The sequence below is a fragment of the Dendrobates tinctorius genome, unplaced genomic scaffold (assembly GCF_039654945.1).
Source record: "Dendrobates tinctorius isolate UK_male_01 unplaced genomic scaffold, ASM3965494v1 ptg000157l, whole genome shotgun sequence".
Lineage (NCBI taxonomy): Eukaryota > Metazoa > Chordata > Amphibia > Anura > Dendrobatidae > Dendrobates > Dendrobates tinctorius.
This window is the reverse complement of record NW_027361824.1, coordinates 15,061,128-15,079,070: the sequence shown is the minus strand read 5'-3', so window position 1 is coordinate 15,079,070 and position 17,943 is coordinate 15,061,128. Positions and strand designations below refer to the sequence as shown.

Genomic DNA, 17,943 nt, shown 5'->3' with positions numbered 1-17,943 from the left:
TGGTAGTGTTGATAGTAGTAGTAGTAGAGATGGTAGTAGTAGTGGTGATGAAGGTGGTAGTAGTGGTGGTGACGGTGGTAGTAGTAGTGGTGATGGTGGTAGTAGTAGTGGTAGTGATGGTGGTAGTAGTGGTGGAGATGGTGGTAGTAGTGGTGGAGATGATGGTAGTAGTGGTGGAGATGATGGTAGTAGTAGTGGTGGGAAGGTGGTAGTAGTGGTGGTGATGGTGGTAGTAGTAGTAGTGATGGTGGTAGTAGTAGTGGTAGTGATGGTGGTAGTAATAGTGGTGATGGTGGTAGTAGTGGTGGTGATGGTGGTAGTAGTAGTGGTGATGGTGGTAGTAGTGGTGGTGATGATAGAAGTAGTAGTAGTGATGGTGGTAGTAGTAGTGGTAGTGATGGTGGTAGTAATAGTGGTGATGGTGGTAGTAGTAGTGGTGGTAGTGATGGTGGTAGTAGTGGTGGTGATGATAGTAGTAGTAGTAGTAGTTATGGTGGTAGTAGTAGTGGTAGCGATGGTGGTAGTAGTAGTGGTAGTGATGGTGGTAGTAGTAGTGGTGATGGTGGTAGTAGTGGTGGTGATAGTAGTGGTAGTAGTAGCGATGGTGGTAGTAGTAGTGGTGATGGTGGTAGCAGTGGTGGTGATGATAGTAGTAGCAGTAGTGGTGGTGGTAGTAGTGATGATGGTAGTAGTAGTGGTAGTGATGGTGGTAGTAGTAGTGGTGATGGTGGTAGCAGTGGTGGTGATGATAGTAGTAGCAGTAGTGATGGTGGTAGTAGTGATGGTGGCAGTAGTAGTGGTAGTGATGGTGGTAGTAGTGGTCGTGATGGTGGTAGTAGTGATGGTGGTGATGGTAGTAGTGGTGGTAGTGATGGTGGTAGTAGTAGTGTTGATGGTGGTAGTAGTGATGGTGGTGATGGTAGTAGTGGTGGTGATGGTGGTAGTAGTGGTGGTGATGGTGGTAGTAGTGATAGTGGTGATGGTAGTAGTGGTGGTGATGGAGGTAGTAGTGGAAGTGATGATAGTAGTGGTAGTAGTGATGGTGGTGATGGTAGTAGTGGTGGTGATGGTGGTAGTAGTGATGGTGGTGATGGTAGTAGTGGTGGTGATGGTGGTAGTAGTGGTTGTGATGGTGGTAGTAGTGATGGTGGTGATGGTAGTAGTGGTGGTAGTGATGGTGGTAGTAGTAGTGGGGATGGTGGTAGTAGTGAAGGTGGTGATGGTAGTAGTGGTGGTGATGGTGGTAGTAGTGATGGTGGTGATGGTAGTAGTGGTGGTGATGGTGGTAGTAGTGATGGTGGTGATGTTGGTAGTAGTGGTAGAGATGGTGGTAGTAGTAGTGGTGATGGTGGTGGTAGTAGTGGTGGTGATGGAGGTAGTAGTGGAAGTGATGATAGTAGTGGTAGTAGTGGTGATGGTGGTAGTAGTGGTGGTGATGGTGGTAGTAGTGATGGTGGTGATGGTAGTAGTGGTGGTGATGGTGGTAGTAGTGATGGTGGTGATGGTAGTAGTGGTGGTGATGGTGGTAGTAGTGATGGTGGTGATGTTGGTAGTAGTGGTAGAGATGGTGGTAGTAGTAGTGGTGATGGTGGTGGTAGTAGTGGTGGTGATGGTAGTAGTAGTGGTAGAGATGGTGGTAGTAGTAGTGGTGGTGATGGAGGTAGTAGTGGAAGTGATGATAGTAGTGGTAGTAGTGGTGATGGTGGTAGTAGTGGTGGTGATGGTGGTAGTAGTGATGGTGGTGATGGTAGTAGTGGTGGTGATGGTGGTAGTAGTGATGGTGGTGATGTTGGTAGTAGTGGTAGAGATGGTGGTAGTAGTAGTGGTGATGGTGGTGGTAGTAGTGGTGGTGATGGTAGTAGTAGTGGTAGAGATGGTGGTAGTAGTAGTGGTGGTGATGGAGGTAGTAGTGGAAGTGATGATAGTAGTGGTAGTAGTGGTGATGGTGGTAGTAGTGGTGGTGATGGTGGTAGTAGTGATGGTGGTGATGGTAGTAGTGGTAGTGATGGTGGTAGTAGTGATGGTGGTGATGGTAGTAGTGGTGGTGATGGTGGTAGTAGTTCGCCTCCTGTTCCACCATGTCCTGTGGGATCTGCTCCTCAGTGTTCATACACATGATGCTGCCTGTGGACCTTCCTCCATTCCCCCCAGCCACCCTCCCCTCAGTCTGGGCTTCTCCTAATCCCTATAGCTGGCACCTCCTCAGTGCCCCCTCTCCTCCCGGAGCCCCCTCTGCAGCCTTCTCTCCCCTGCAGCACATCGCAGCTCCCCTCCGCTGCAGATGCAGGAGGTGCTGAGGAATCTGCACATTCACTGGACACCTCAGTCACCTGCGGCTGCAGATCCGGGCCTTTGTTATGGTAATGCCGCCTGACATCACTCCTGAGATCAAAGCCAATGACGGCGCATATAAGCGGGAGCACCCCTGAGCCGCCGCACACTGGCCGGTAGCGGGCAGCACTGAGCTACGGAGAGCCGCAGAGCTGGGGCTGAGGCTGCGCCAGTGCAGAGCGCAGTGCAGTGGGGAGCGCAGGGTCTGCGCCTCTCTGGAGCCGCTCACTCCCTGGGTGCTGTCACCTCCAGCTGGGACTTACAGGAGGCTCTGCAGAGTTTGGGATACTGCCTGGAAGTTTTGGAGGCGCCTGGGATTCTCTACACTCCCGGCACAGGACGGAGCTGATGGGGCTGCAGACATCATGGTGAGTCCCCGCAAAGACGGCGAGAGCGCAGAGGAGATGGCCGGGACCTGGGAATACTAATGCGCCGGGAACTTGTGCAGGAGGAAGAGAAAGTAAGGGAGCAAAACCCAGAGATCAGAGGCAGCACAGAGAGAGAGTCACAGAGAGGAAGGTGGAAGCACTGATCCCAGGAGGAGAGAACAGCAGAGCAGCTGCCTGATCGCTCTCCATCATCTATCTATCATCTATCTATCTATCTATCTATCTATCTATTATCTAACTATCTATCACCTATCTATCTATCATGTATCTATCTATCTATTATATCTATCTATCTATCTCTCTATCTATCTATCTATCTATCTATCATCTATTATCTATCTATCTATCTATTATCTATCATCTATCTATCTATCTGTTATCTATCTATTATCTGTCTATCTATCTATAATCTATCCATCTATTATCTATCCGTCTATCATCTATCTATCTATTATCTCTCCATCATCTATCTATCTATCGTGTATCTATCTATTTTTTATCTATCTTTCTATCCATCTATTATCTATCATCTATCTATCATGTATCTATCTATCTATTATCTATCTATTATATATCTATCTATTATATCTATCTATCTCTCTATCTATCTATTATCTATCTATTATCTATCCATCTATTATCTATCCGTCTATCATCTATCTATCTATTATCTCTCCATCATCTATCTATCTATCGTGTATCTATCTATTTTTTATATATCTTTCTATCCATCTATTATCTATCATCTATCTATCTGTTATCTATTTATCTGTTATCTATCTATCTATCTGTCTATCTATCTATTACCTATCATCTCTCCATCATCTATTATCTATCTATCATGTATCTATCTATCTATCTATCTATCTATCTATCCATCTATCTATCTATCTATTATCTATCTATCCATCTATTATCTATCATCTATCCATCTATCTATCTATTATCTATCTATCCATCTATTATCTATCTATCTATTATCTATCATCCATCTATCTATCTATTATCCCGCCATCATCTATCTATTATCTATCTATCTATCTATCTATCTATCTATCTATCTATCTATCTATCTATCTATCTATTATTTATCTATTATTTATCTATCTATGTATTATCTATCTATTATCTATCATTCTATGTATTGCTATTATTTATACATTGAATGGTATTTCCATTATTTTCGTGTAGTTGTGAGATGAGGATATCTATCCGATATACATGTAGGATAGGGAGATACATCAGACAGCCCCGGCTCTGACCCGCCACGGACCCCATAGCCCCCTCCATCCTCCCCTACGCTCCATATTACCTACTCTACACTTGCTTTGGCAAAACTAATGTGCATTTAGTCCTGCAAGTAAAGCGTCTTTGAATTTGATAGATTAATAAATGTTTATATTTATTTGTGACCTGGAGACTGGTCCCCAACACAGAATGGATCTGCTGAGGATTTATCCATCGGGTTTTATTCTTTCTGTTGGATAAATAGTTGCAAAAAGATACGAGAATGTAAATGTAGGTCTCCTCTTCACGTTTTACTTTGAAAAGTAGATAAAGAGATAAAAGATAATAGACAATAGATAATAAATATTACATAGATAGATAATAGATAGATAATAGACACTGAGCAGTGGTCTGTGATGAATCCGCCCTGGGGAGAATAGAGAAGGGGGTTGGAAATAACAAAGTGGATGAAGAGGAGCAGTCACAGGGGCTGCAGATAATGGGGCAGAACAATGGGGGACAATGCTGGAGAGGGTAATGATTACTGGAGGGCTGTGCTGGGGGAGAGTGTGGGAACCAGCGCTGTGTCCTGTGCAGCACGAGGGTCCGCTGTGTTGGGGGGCTGCTGTCCTCATGCCTCCACAGGTACAGAGGTGACCCCATCACCACACCCGGGCTGTGGATTCACAGCTACATCCTTATAGTGATACTGTAATCAGGCACCAGGGTATCTAAGCCTATAAGCAATATTATCCACTGATCAGATGTATCTAAGCCTATGCAAGTCTATAATTTGTAATAATGTCTGCTAAACTACTGTATCTAATCCTAGCCTGCGTGATACTGACTGCTGAGCTGTGTATCTAATCCTATCCTATGATACTGTCTACTGAGCCGTGTATCTAATCCTATCCTGTGTGATACTGTCTGTTGAGCTGTGTATCTAATCCTATCCTGTGTGATACTGTTTGCTGAGCCGTGTATCTAATCCTATCCTGTGTGATACTGACTGCTGACCCGTGTATCTAATCCTCTCCTGTGTGATACTGAATGCTGAGCCATGTATCTAATCCTATCCTGTGTGATACTGTCTGCTGAGCCGTGTATCTAATCCTATCCTGTGTGATACTGTCTGCTGAGCCGTGTATCTAATCCTATCCTGTGTGATACTGTTTGCTGAGCCGTGTATCTAATCCTATCCTGTGTGATACTGACTGCTGAGCCGTGTATCTAATCCTCTCCTGTGTGATACTGACTGCTGAGCCGTGTATCTAATCCTATCCTGTGTGATACTGACTGCTGAGCCATGTATCTAATCCTATCCTGTGTGATACTGTTTGCTGAGCCGTGTATCTAATCCTATCCTGTGTGATATTGACTGCTGAGCCATGTATCTAATCCTATCCTGTGTGATACTGTTTGCTGAGCCGTGTATCTAATCCTATCCTGTGTGATATTGACTGCTGAGCCATGTATCTAATCCTATCCTGTGTGATACTGTCTGCTGAGCTGTGTATCTAATCCTATCCTGTGTGATACTGACAGCTGAGCCGTGTATCTAATCCTATCCTGTGTGATACTGACTGCTGAGCCGTGTACCTAATCCTATCCTGTGTGATACTGTCTGCTGAGCCGTGTATCTAATCCTATCCTGGGTGATACTGTTTGCTGAGCTGAAAATCTAATCCTCTCCTGTGTGATACTGACTGCTGAGCCGTGTGTCTAATCCTATCCTGGGTGATACTGTTTGCTGAGCTGTGTATCTAATCCTATCCTGTGTGATACTGTCTGCTGAGCCGTGTATCTAATCCTCTCCTGTGTGATACTGTCTGCTGAGCCGTGTATCTAATCCTCTCCTGTGTGATACTGTCTGCTGAGCCATGTATCTAATCCTCTCCTGTGTGATACTGACTGCTGAGCCGTGTATCTAATCCTATCCTGGGTGATACTGTTTGCTGAGCTGAAAATCTAATCCTATCCTGTGTGATACTGACTGCTGAGCAGTGTATCTAATCCTATCCTGTGTGATACTGTCTGCTAAGCCGTGTATCTAATCCTCTCCTGTGTGATACTGTCTGCTGAGCCATGTATCTAATCCTATCCCGTGTGATACTGACTGCTGAGCCGTGTATCTAATCCTATCCTGTGTGATACTGACTGCTGAGCCGTGTATCTAATCCTATCCTGTGTGATACTGACTGCTGAGCCGTGTATCTAATCCTATCCTGTGTGATACTGACTGCTGAGCCGTGTATCTAATCCTCTCCTGTGTGATACTGACTGCTGATCCGTGTATCTAATCCTATCCTGTGTGATACTGACTGCTGAGCCGTGTATCTAATCCTCTCCTGTGTGATACTGACTGCTGAGCCGTGTATCTAATCCTATTCTGTGTGATACTGACTGCTGAGCCGTGTATCTAATCCTATCCTGTGTGATACTGAGTGCTGAGCCGTGTATCTAATCCTCTCCTGTGTGATACTGACTGCTGAGCTGTGTATCTAATCCTATCCTGTGTGATACTGACTGCTGAGCCGTGTATCTAATCCTCTCCTGTGTGATACTGACTTCTGAGCTGTGTATCTAATCCTCTCCTGTGTGATACTGTCTGCTGAGCCGTGTATCTAATCCTCTCCTGTGTGATAGTGACTGCTGAGCCGTGTATCTAATCCTATCCTGTGTGATACTGACTGCTGAGCCGTGTATCTAATCCTGTCCTGTGTGATACAATCTGCTGAGCCGTGTATCTAATCCTCTCCTGTGTGATACTGACTGCTGAGCCGTGTATCTAATCCTGTCCTGTGTGATACTGTCTGCTGAGCCGTGTATCTAATCCTGTCCTGTGTGATACTGTCTGCTGAGCCGTGTATCTAATCCTCTCCTGTGTGATACTGACTGCTGAGCCATGTATCTAATCCTATCCTGTGTGATACTGACTGCTGAGCCGTGTATCTAATCCTCTCCTGTGTGATAGTGACTTCTGAGCCGTGTATCTAATCCTCTCCTGTGTGATACTGTCTGCTGAGCCGTGTATCTAATTCTCTCCTGTGTGATACTGACTGCTGAGCCGTGTATCTAATCCTATCCTGTGTGATACTGACCGCTGAGCCGCGTATCTAATCCTGTCCTGTGTGATACTGACTGCTGAGCCGTGTATCTAATCCTCTCCTGTGTGATATTGACTGCTGAGCCGTGTATCTAATCCTATCCTGTGTGATACTGACTGCTGAGCCGTGTATCTAATCCTATCCTGTGTGATACTGACTGCTGAGCCGTGTATCTAATACTATCCTGTGTGATACTGACTGCTGAGCCGTGTATCTAATACTATCCTGTGTGATACTGACTGCTGAGCCGTGTATCTAATCCTATCCTGTGTGATACTGTCTGATGAGCCGTGTATCTAATCCTATCCTGTGTGATACTGACTGCTGAGCTGTGTATCTAATCCTCTCCTGTGTGATACCGACTGCTGAGCCGTGTATCTAATCCTCTCCTATGTATTACTGACTGCTGAGCCGTGTATCTAATCCTATCCTGTGTGATACTGACTGCTGAGCCATGTATCTAATACTATCCTGTGTGATACTGACTGCTGAGCCGTGTATCTAATACTATCCTGTGTGATACTGACTGCTGAGCCGTGTATCTAATCCTATCCTGTGTGATACTGACTGCTGAGCTGTGTATCTAATCCTATCCTGTGTGATACCGTCTGCTGAGCCGTGTATTTAATCCTATCCTGTGTGATACTGACTGCTGAGCTGTGTATCTAATCCTATCCTGTGTGATACTGACTGCTGAGCCGTGTATCTAATCCTATCCTGTGTGATACTGACTGCTGAGCTGTGTATCTAATCCTATCCTGTGTCATACTGACTGCTGAGCTGTGTATCTAATCCTATCCTGTGTGATACTGTCTGCTGAGCTGTGTATCTAATCCTATCCTGTGTGATACCGTCTGCTGAGCTGTGTATCTAATCCTATCCTGTGTTATACTGACTGCTGAGCCGTGTATCTAATCCTATCCTGTGTCATACTGACTGCTGAGCTGTGTATCTAATCTTATCCTGTGTGATACTGTCTGCTGAGCTGTGTATCTAATCCTATCCTGTGTGATACCGTCTGCTGAGCTGTGTATCTAATCCTATCCTGTGTGATACTGACTGCTGAGCCGTGTATCTAATCCTATCCTGTGTGATACTGACTGCTGAGCCATGTATCTAATCCTATCCTGTGTGATACTGACTGCTGAGCCGTGTATCTAATCCTATCCTGTGTGATACTGACTGCTGAGCCGTGTATCTAATCCTATCCTGTGTGATACCGTCTGCTGAGCCGTGTATCTAATCCTATCCTGTGTGATACTGACTGCTGAGCTGTGTATCTAATCCTATCCTGTGTGATACCGTCTGCTGAGCCGTGTATCTAATCCTATCCTGTGTGATACTGACTGCTGAGCTGTGTATCTAATCCTATCCTGTGTGATACCGTCTGCTGAGCCGTGTATTTAATCCTATCCTGTGTGATACTGACTGCTGAGCTGTGTATCTAATCCTATCCTGTGTGATACTGACTGCTGAGCCGTGTATCTAATCCTATCCTGTGTGATACTGACTGCTGAGCCATGTATCTAATCCTATCCTGTGTCATACTGACTGCTGAGCTGTGTATCTAATCCTATCCTGTGTGATACTGTCTGCTGAGCTGTGTATCTAATCCTATCCTGTGTGATACCGTCTGCTGAGCTGTGTATCTAATCCTATCCTGTGTGATACTGACTGCTGAGCCGTGTATCTAATCCTATCCTGTGTCATACTGACTGCTGAGCTGTGTATCTAATCCTATCCTGTGTGATACTGTCTGCTGAGCTGTGTATCTAATCCTATCATGTGTGATACCGTCTGCTGAGCTGTGTATCTAATCCTATCCTGTGTGATACTTACTGCTGTGCCGTGTAGCTAATCCTATCCTGTGTGATACTGTCTGCTGAGCCGTGTATCTAATCCTATCCTGTGTGATACTGACTGCTGAGCTGTGTATCTAATCCTATCCTGTGTGATACCGTCTGCTGAGCCGTGTATCTAATCCTATCCTGTGTGATACTGACTGCTGAGCCGTGTATCTAATCCTATCCTGTGTGATACTGACTGCTGAGCTGTGTATCTAATCCTATCCTGTGTGATACCGTCTGCTGAGCCGTGTATCTAATCCTATCCTGTGTGATACTGACTGCTGAGCCGTGTATCTAATCCTATCCTGTGTGATACCGTCTGCTGAGCCGTGTATCTAATCCTATCCTGTGTGATACTGACTGCTGAGCCGTGTATCTAATCCTCTCCTGTGTGATACTGACCAACAGAATGAAGAACAGCGCCATACATATGAGTGTGGCAGTGTGCGGTACTGCAGGTTAGCTATATGTGTCCTGTAAAGGCTGCCACTGAAAGCTATAAACCCACCATTCAGGTTCGGGTCACAGGTCCTTAGTAATGTCCTGTTAATGGTGGCGACAGCCTTGAAATTTTCCCATTTTTCTGCCAACAAGGACAAATCACAGTAAAATTTGAAAAATTTATCTCCACAATAAAAGGCTAAAAAAATAAATAAAATCTATCTCTCTATCTATCTATTATCTATCTATCTATCTAACTATTTATTATCTGTCTATCTATCTATCTATCTATGTATCATCTATCTATTATCTATCTACCTACAGTCATATGTAAAAGTTTGGGCACCCCTATTAATGTTAACCTTTTTTCTTTATAACAGTTTTGGTTTTTGCAACAGCTATTTCAGTTTTATATATCTAATAACTGATGGACTCAATTATATTTCTGGATTCAAATGAGGTTTATTGTACTAACAGAAAATGTGCAATATGCATTTAAACAAAATTTGACCGGTGCAAAAGTATGGGCACCCTTATCATTTTCTTGATTTGAACACTCCTAACTACTTTTTACTGACTTCCTGAAGCACTAAATTGGTTTTGTAACCTCATTGAGCTTTGAACTTCATAGCCAGGTGTATCAAATCATGAGAAAAGGTATTTAAGGTGGCCACTTGCAAGTAGTTCTCCTATTTGATTCTCCTATGAAGAGTGGCATCATGGGCTCCTCAAAACAACTCTCAAATGATCTGAAAACAAAGATTATTCAACATAGCTTTTCAGGGGAAGGATACAAAAAGTTGTGTCAGAGATTTAACCTGTCAGTTTCCACTGTGAGGAACATAGTAAGGAAATGGAAGAACACAGGTACAGTTCTTGTTAAGCCCAGAAGTGGCAGGCCAAGAAAAATATCAGAAAGGCAGAGAAGAAGAATGGTGAGAACAGTCAAGGACAATCCACAGACCACCTCCAAAGACCTGCAGCATCATCTTGCTGCAGATGGTGTCACTGTGCATCGGTCAACAATACAGCGCATGTATAACGCCTTTTTGTATGACCAAACAACTCAATCTTTGTTTCATCAGTCCACAGGACCTTCTTCCAAAATGTCACTGGCTTGTCCAAATGTGCTTTTGCATACCTCAGGCGACTCTGTGGCGTGCTTGCAGAAACGGCTTCTTTCGCATCACTCTCCCATACAGCTTCTCCTTGTGCAAAGTGCGCTGTATTGTTGACCGATGCTCAGTGACACCATCTGCAGCAAGATGATGCTGCAGGTCTTTGGAGGTGGTCTGTGGATTGTCCTTGACTGTTCTCACCATTCTTCTTCTCTGCCTTTCTGATATTTTTCTTGGCCTGCCACTTCTGGGCTTAACAAGAACTGTACCTGTGTTCTTCCATTTCCTTACTATGTTCCTCACAGTGGAAACTGACAGGTTAAATCTCTGAGACAACTTTTTGTATTCTTCCCCTGAAAAGCTATGTTGAATAATCTTTGTTTTCGGATCATTTGAGAGTTGTTTTGAGGAGCCCATGATGCCACTCTTCATAGGAGAATCAAATAGGAGAACTACTTGCAAGTGGCCACCTTAAATACCTTTTCTCATGATTGGATACACCTGGCTATGAAGTTCAAAGCTCAATGAGGTTACAAAACCAATTTAGTGCTTCAGGAAGTCAGTAAAAAGTAGTTAGGAGTGTTCAAATCAAGAAAATGATAAGGGTGCCCATACTTTTGCACCGGTCAAATTTTGTTTAAATACAGATTGCACATTTTCTGTTAGTACAATAAACCTCATTTGAATCCAGAAATATAACTGAGTCCATCAGTTATTAGATATATGAAACTGAAATAGCTGTTGCAAAAACCAAAATTGTTATAAAGAAAAAAGGTTAACATTAATAGGGGTGCCCAAACTTTTACATATGACTGTATCTATCTCTCTATCTATTATCAATCTATCTATCTATCTATCTATCTATTATCTATCTATCTATCTCTCTATCTCTCTATCTATTATCTATCATCTATCTATTATCTACAGTATTGTCTATCTATTATCTATCTATCTATCTATCATCTATCTATAATCTATCTATCTATTATCTATCTATCTATAATCTATCTATCTATAATCTATCTATTTATCTGTCTATTATCTATCTATTATCTATCTATCTATAATCTATCTATCTATCATCTATCTATCTATTTATCTGTCTATTATCTATCTATTATCTATCTATTATCTATCTATCTATAATCTATCTATCTATTATCTATCTATTATCTATCTATCTATCATCTATCATCTATCTATCATCTATCTATTATCTATCTATCTATTATCTATCTATCTATAATCTATCTATCATATATCTATCTCTCCTTTAATTTAATTACAGTGCTTTAAAATAAAGTCTTCATACCCTGTGTATTTTCCCACATTTTTTCACATTACACCCACAAACTTGAATGTATTTTATTTGGATTTATGTGACACCAACACAAAGTAACGAGTATTTGTGACGTGTAAGGGAAATGATACGAGGTTTTCTAATTATTTTAAAAATATGAATCTGAACATTGTTCCGTGCATTTGTCTTCAGCCCCCCTGCGTCAATACTTTGTATGACCACTTCTTGTTGCGATTCCTGCTGCAGACTTTTGGGGTCTCTCCAGCTTTGCACATCTAGTTGTGACATCTTGCCCCTTCTTCTTTGCCCCTCGCTCAGTGAGATTGGATGGAGACGTCTGTGATCAGTGATTTTCACATCTTGTCACAGATTCTCAATGTGCTGTAATCTGGACGGTGACTGGGCCGGTCACACAGAAGAATTTGCTCTGATTTAAACCCTCCGTTGTAGTTCTAGCAGGAGGTTTAGGGTCGTTGTCCCGCTGGAAGGTGAACCTACTCCCCAGTCTCAAGTCTTTTGCAACCTCTAAGGGTGTGTGCACACGCTGCGGAATCTGCTGCAGATCCGCAGCGGTTTTGGTCCTGCAGATCCGCAGCAGAAAGCTGCGATGTACAGTACCATTCAAATCAATGTAAAATGAAAACCGCAGTGCAGACTGTGCGGAATTTTCTGCGCAGTTTTTCTGCGGTTTCAAATCCGCAGCATGTCAATTCTTTGTGCGGATTCCGCTGCGGTTTGGCACCTGCTCCATGGCAGGTGTCAAACCCCAGGGGAAAACCGCAGGCTAAACCGCAAAAAAACTGCAGATACCTGATTTACCTGTGGTTTTTGACAAATCTGTGTAGAAAATTGCGCAGGGCAATCCGCAGAGTGTGCACACACCCTAGGTTCTCCTCCAGGATTGCCTTGTATTTAGCTTCCCATCAACTCTGACCAGCTTTTCTGCCCCTGCTGAAAAGAAGCTTCCCCACAGCATGATGCTGCCACCACCACCATGTGTGACGGTGAGGATGGTGTTATCATGGTCATGTGCAGTGTTAGTTTTCTGCCACACAACGTGTTTTGGATTTAGTGCAAAAAGTTCTCCTTTGGTCCCATCTGACCAGAGCCCCTTCTCCCACATGCTCGCTGTGTCCGCTACATAGCTTTTTGCATGCTGCAAACAGAACTTGTTAGGTTTTCAAAAATGCCTTCCCCCTCTTCCATAAAGACCAGACTTGTGGAGTATATCACTAATATTTATCCTGTGGACAGATTCTCCCCCCTGAACTGTGGATCTCTGCACCTCCTCAAGATTGACCCATCGGCCTCAATGCTGCTTCTCTGATTAATGCTCTCCTTGCTTGAGATGTCAGTTTGGGTGAGCGGCTATGTCTTGGTAGGTTTACAGTTGTGCCATACTCCTTCCATTTTTGGATGATGGATTGATCAGTGCTCCGTGAGATGTTCAGAGATTGGGCTATGTTTTATAACCTACCCCTGCTTTATTCTTCTCTCCACAACTTTATCCCTAACCTGTCTGATGGGCTCTTTGGTTTTCTTGATACTCTCACACAAACCTCTGAGGCCATCACAGAACCGTTGTAGTTATACTGAGGATAAACCACACGCAGGTGGACACAATTTACTAATTATGTGACTTCTGTTCTTTTATCTCATTGTATCTATCTTTCTGCAAAAGAAGGCAGCACAATAATTCCAGAAATCAAGTGTAACAAACCTTATTCATGTGGCAAAATACATCAGAGCCGCTCTCATTCCTGATGTATTCTGCCAAAGCAGCACCACATGGACTGAATAAAGTCCGTAACACTTGCTTTCTGCATTTGAGGGGCTGCCTTTGTTTTGGAGAAGCAGTATGCATGAAGAGGTTCCCGATGGAATCTTGGGAGGCTTTGCACACATTGCTTGTTTGCTCTGATTGTAGCACAGCTACATTTTTTCTTTCTATCTATCTATGTTATATTTAAAACCTTTTTTTATTATTTATCTAAAATAATTCAATATCCAGTGCTCAAAGTGTCATTTTTAGTGATGAGGGAATAGTGAAATATTCGGATTCGGGAAAATCGGCACAAATACTTTCTAATATTTGTACCAAATAATGGATCCAATGCAAGTCAATGGGAAAGCCGAATATTTTTCTGCTGGACCCAACAAACAGATCTAGGGGCAAGAGAAAAATGCTGAAATGGATGGGATAGATAGATAGATAGATAGATAGATAGATAGATATGAAAAGCCGGCAATTCATCTGCCGCATACAGTAAATCACAGCGTGACAGGTTAGAATAGAATAGATAGAATAGATATATACACATAGAATACATAGATATATAGATGTCAGTGACACACACATATATATTACATCAATCTATCAATCTAAGAAAAGCCGGCAGTTCAGCAGCCACGTACTGTAAAATCACAGCAGGAGCCGACAGGAGAGAAGAGATGAATTACATACAGTATATAAACATAGAATAGATAGATATATAGATGTCAATGACAAATACAATTAGTATAGTGTGTGTGTATTTAATTATTAAAAGATTATTTTTTCGAAAAAAATGGTGTGAGCTCCCGCTTAATTTTCTTAACCAGCAGAGGGAAAGCCGACGGCTGCGTGCAGATGTTTATAGGCTGGGAAGGGGGTAATACCCATGGAGGTTCCCAGGCTATTAATATCAGCTAACAGCTGTAATCTTAGCCTTTATTGGCTATTAAAATGGGAGACCCCCCCAAAAAAAAAATGATGTAGGGTCCCCCTATAATTAATAACCAGCAAAGGTATGCCGACAGCTGTGGGCCCAGGTAACTATAGGCCGGTGAGTCTGACTTCTATACCAGGAAAGATCTTTGAACAAATTATTAAACAACATGTATGTCAATACCTGGATAAGAATGAAGTGATTAAACAGAGTCAGCATGGGTTTGTAACTAATAAGTCATGTCAGACTAACTTAATTTCCTTCTATGACGGTATCACTGATTGGGTGGATCAAGGAAATGCTGTAGATATAGTATATCTTGACTTCAGCAAAGCATTTGACAAAGTCTCTCATACAATCCTTATTGAAAAAATGATTAAGTATGGAATGGACAAGGCAACTGTTAGGTGGATTCATAACTGGCTTAGTGATCGGACCCAAAGAGTGGTCGTAAATGGCTGCACATCCAGTTGGAAGAATGTCTCAAGTGGGGTACCACAGGGCTCTGTCCTGGGCCCTGTATTGTTCAACATCTTTATCAACGATTTAGATGAAGGAATTGAGGGTAAACTGATTAAATTTGCTGATGACACAAAGCTAGGAGGGATAGCTAATACTAGAGAAGAGAGAGAGAGGATTCAAAAAGATTTAAATAAACTGGAGAAGTGGGCAGCAACTAACAGAATGGTTTTTAACAGGGAGAAATGCAAAGTACTACATCTGGGCAATAAAAATGGAAAAAGCATATATAGAATGGGAGGAATAGGGCTAAGTGACAGCACATGTGAAAAAGACTTGGGTATACTAATAGATCACAGACTGAATATGAGTCAACAGTGTGATGCAGCAGCAAAAAAGGCAAATGCAATTCTAGGATGTATTAACAGAAGCATACAGTCTAGATCACGTGAAGTCATTATTTCCCTCTACTCCTCTTTGGTCAGACCTCATCTGGAATATTGTGTCCAGTTTTGGGCACCACATTTTAAAAAAGACATCAACAAACTGGAGCAAGTTCAGAAAAGAGCGACCAGAATGGTGACCGGTCTGCAAACCCTGTCTTATGAGGAAAGGTTGCAGGATTTGGGAATGTTTAGTTTGCAAAAGAGAAGACTGAGAGGAGACTTAATAGCTGTCTACAAATATCTAAAGGGCTGTCACATTGTAGAAGGATCAACTTTATTCTCATTTGCACAAGGAAAGACTAGAAGCAATGGGATGAAACTGAATGGGAGGAGACACAGATTAGATATTAGAAAAAACTTTTTGACAGTTAGAGTGATCAATGAGTGGAACAGGCTGCCACGAGAAGTGGTGAGTTCTCCTTCAATGGAAGTCTTCAAACAGAGGCTGGACAGACATCTGACTGGGATGATTTAGCGAATCCTGCTTTGAGCAGGGGGTTGGACCAGATGGCCCAGGAGGTCCCTTCCAACTCTACGATTCTATGATTCTATGATTCTATGATTCTATGATATTAATAGCCTAGGAAGGGTCCCCGCAGGCTAAAATCATCAGCTCTCAGCCGCCCCAGAAAAGGCGCATCTCTGAGATACGCCAATTCTGACAGTTTCATTTTCCCCACTTGCCCTGTAGTGGTGGCAAGTGGGGTGATAGTTGGGGGGGGTTGATGTCACCTTTGTATTGTCTGGTGACATCAAGCCCCGAGGTTAGTGTCAGGTACCCGATTCTCAGCACGTGACTTGGGGTTGCGCCTGCAAGTGTTATTCTGTCTCCTTTCACTCAGTCCAGCATTCAACCTCTGTTCTATGCTGCAATGGGAGCATAAATCACACCCCAACACAGACCACACACCCTACTCATACACACTGCCACCACTCACCTAACACACGGGCGGTGAGTCCCGGAGATACTACTACTACTGCTACTACGTGCCAATCACCAGGAGCACACACTCTAAGGGCCCCGTTACATGTAACAATGTCCCAGCAATCCCACCAATGTTACGACGTGGATGGGATCGCTGGGACATAGTTAGCTGATCGCTGGTGAGCTGTCACATAGACTCACCAGCGATCAGGACCAGCAAGTAAGCTGGTATCCAAGGTAAACAGTGGGTTTCTAAGAGCCGCGTGGCTCTTAGATACCTGCTGTTTACCTTGGAAACCAGTTCCCAGCGTCACTGATCATTGATCTCTCGCTGCCACACGCAGCGATGCGCGCTGGCCAGTGGGAGACCAACGATCAAAAAACGGCCCAGGACGTTCGAGCGCGATCAGCGATACCCGGCGGGGGGGCGGTCGCTGATCCATGTCACACACAGCGATGTCGCTGGCGAGATCGCTATGACGTCACAAAATCAGCGATCTTGCTAGCGATCTCGCTATGTGTGACGGGGCCCTAAGTGTTATGAATGAGTCACCGTAGGAGGCAAAAACAGAAATACTAGCTAAGTCCAGAAAACCAGAGAAGTTGGCAGCTATCGGATTGCAGACCCCTGAACCTATCAACAACAACTAGCAGTAGCCGTGGGGGGTTCCTACGGTGCCCTAGACCCCTCGATCACAGCCGGAGAACTAAATAGCTTAAAAACAGACAGAAAGGGAAATCTAACCTGCCCCAGAGCAGACCCCAAAGCAATAGGCAGCCCCCAACATATAATGACGGTGAAGCAAGATGAAAAAACACTCACACAGATAGAAAGATAGGCTGAGCAAATGATGGGGCCCAAGCTAACTAAATAGGACAGGATAGAAAAGCTGCTGTCTGCAATCCGCCAAAACCCTATCAAAACAAGAGCCAACAGGCTGATAGGGAAAAAAGCCCTGAAGACGCTAGGCTTCAAAAAGACTATATCAGTACTCAGGTATTTTCTGAAGACAGAGCAAAAAGGAATTCAGCTCACCCCAGCAGGGAATGGCAGAAATCCAGAAAAACAAGGCAAAACAAAACCAAAACACAAATGCAAAAAGCAGAGCAGAAAACTTAGCTTTTGAGGAGCAGGAATCAGACTGGTCTCCTAGAATCCCTCAGAGAGATCACCAGCAAGGCAGAAGGGCGTCGGCTGCCTTATATCCAGTCAGCAATTCCCGTCACCCAGTCATCATCATCCAGCTCAGGTGCTTGGTAATCAGCCTCACTACCTTCCTTCACCAGAAGAGGGAGTTCATCAGACCTCAATGGTTAAGGGGAAAATCAACTCACAACACCTAAGGCTATGGATTCTTTAGAGCAACAAGGTTCAGACTTATTAAAGTTTTAAGCTCTAATATTAAAAGGTACAGTGCTTACAATAAAGGCTATAAAAATGGAAATAAAAAGTGACATGCAAATATGCAAAACAGCGATAAAATAAAAGGGAGAAAACTTACAGAAATATCGAACTTTGCATCCTGATACTCTGTCCCTGAGGGGGGAATATGAAATGGAGTACATCAGCTAGGCTGCCCCTCACTGTGAACCCTTTTTCTTTGTGTGTAGGCCTAATTTATAGATTTGACATGGAGATCCAATT

The 17,943-nt window shown here is 43.3% G+C and overlaps 1 protein-coding gene across 2 annotated transcripts in view; it reads left to right on the top strand.

The window, feature by feature from the left end:
- The window catches only part of WNT11 (Wnt family member 11), a 179,845-nt gene that overhangs the window by 4,757 nt on the left and 157,145 nt on the right, over nucleotides 1-17,943 (top strand). The window contains exon 1 of one of the 2 annotated variants that reach the window (XM_073548608.1): nucleotides 2,271-2,699. The exons of the other annotated variant lie outside the window; for it this stretch is intronic. The gene's annotated coding sequence lies outside the window, so the exon portion shown is untranslated. Of the gene's footprint in view, nucleotides 1-2,270; nucleotides 2,700-17,943 lie in introns of those variants that run through there. 2 annotated transcript variants of the gene reach the window in all.